Source organism: Myotis myotis, unplaced genomic scaffold, assembly GCF_014108235.1.
Source record: "Myotis myotis isolate mMyoMyo1 unplaced genomic scaffold, mMyoMyo1.p scaffold_m19_p_2, whole genome shotgun sequence".
NCBI classification, from domain to species: domain Eukaryota; kingdom Metazoa; phylum Chordata; class Mammalia; order Chiroptera; family Vespertilionidae; genus Myotis; species Myotis myotis.
In genome coordinates, this window is record NW_023416324.1 from 179,976,427 (window position 1) to 179,978,356 (window position 1,930).

Genomic DNA, 1,930 nt, shown 5'->3' on the forward strand with positions numbered 1-1,930 from the left:
AGGCCGTAAAGTGTTGCCTTTAAGTGGACAGGTATGTGTGTATAGAAGAAAACAACAACATAGTATATGTATTGTTTTATACTCTCTGGTTTTAGGTATCCACAGGGGCTATTGGAACATATCTCCCAAGGGTAAGAGAGGACTACTCTATATTACTCATTTTAATACCTTTGATACAAGTTACAAAATGCTTTGTATACAATTAAGTGTTTAATAGGAAGTCATTAAATTGATCAGAGATGAGGCTCCGTACTGGCAATGGAAACCAGAGGCCCAGGAATTAAGCAGAGCCTGAAGGAGTAAGTGGTTAGGAAAGGCAAGAGCAAAACATATTTCTCAGACAGGGGCTGACCATGCAGAGAGAATCTGTAGCCCAGACAAGCAGGCTGAGGAGGAGTAGAGGCAGTCCAGATGAGAGGCACGGCAAGCAGAGCTCAAGGCCCCAGTGGTCCGGCAAAGAAAACATCAATGAGCAGCGCAAACAGGCATCCAGAAACAAAAGGACAATTCAGAATCAAAAATGATCTTATCAAGTGGTTAAGAACCTGGGTGGGCAGTGGTCTTGGCAGGTTGTACCTGGAGGCTCAGCAGATGAAGGGGAGCAGCTGCATGGCAATGGGACTGAGGTCCAGGTGAACTCATGCTTTGCCCCAGGCTCTGGGCTCTTGTGAGGGCTCCTCTGAGTGGGTGTGTCAATTGTTGCTCCATTAGCATGAGCCCGGCAGGAGGCCACAGACCTTGGAAGCATTTCTTTTGCCTGTGTATACAAGAGGCAGCAGAAACTTTTAGAAGGGAAAGCCAGGGGGTAGGAACATTAACTGCCTAGCTGTTTGAGGGAATGGCTGCATGTGGGAGAGGGAGAAAGGCAATGTTTCAGAAGTACACTCAACTATGGTTAGTTGGAAACACGACGGGCAGTTGGGAAGGAAAAGTGACTTTGGGGAAGAGAAACAACACTTGAAAATGGATTTTGCAGAAGAAATGGGAGGGGAGAAATGTTAAGACAACAAATGTTGTTTGTTGAAAATGTTAAAACACATAGTGAAAACAACTGGGTTGTGTGCTAGGACTAAACTATGGGAACAGATAAAAGAAAATGAAAGAATGTGCCAGAAAGGAAATTTCAAAGGCAAAAGCATTAAGATCTCAAAATGCAGAGTCTCCCTGGAGTGAAGAGAACAGAATCAAACAGTCAAAGAGAAAGACTGTGCAAACTACAGAGAGACCCCTTGACTGAAAAGATCAGACTCAAGTGATATAACCCAAGAATGGGAAAGAGTTGGAATGAAAGTTAGAAGAGACTGAAATTAATTGAAAAGTCCGTCTATTTTGGAAAAGTAAAAACCATTAACTATGGCAAGAATAACCAAGAAAATTCATCAATGACTATTTATTGGAGGAGTATTTTGTATGAAGCATCTTATCTGAGGAGGTGATATTTGAAATATGTCTCAAAGGAAAGGAGAGAGGGTTAGTATGTTAAGGGAAATAACAGAGCATTCCTATATAATACAGACATCATGAATAACAGCCTGGAACCAGGGAAGTATATTCCAGGGACATTAGGAGACAAGTCTACTGAACAAAAGAGAGAATGGAGGAGAGAGAAGAGAAACAGGAAGAGGTGTTTGGCAGCACCAGAAAATTTAATCATCATCTATCCAGTGGTGAAACATTAAATGCCATGGGGAAAAGGGCACAGACGTCATGGGGATACTGACAAGGTGTTTTCACTAACGTATGAAAGTTATTTGCTTCTGTGGAGAAAGATCACAGCCAGTTTACGTTTGAAAACAATCACCACTTCTCTCCTTCCTTCTCAAGCTACACAAGTTTTCAGGATGATTTTTGCATTAAAATCGTGGGAAGGGGAAGAATTCTCCAAGCTTCTTGGATTTGGGCTGCTGCCATCCTCAGGGCTTCCCTTTAT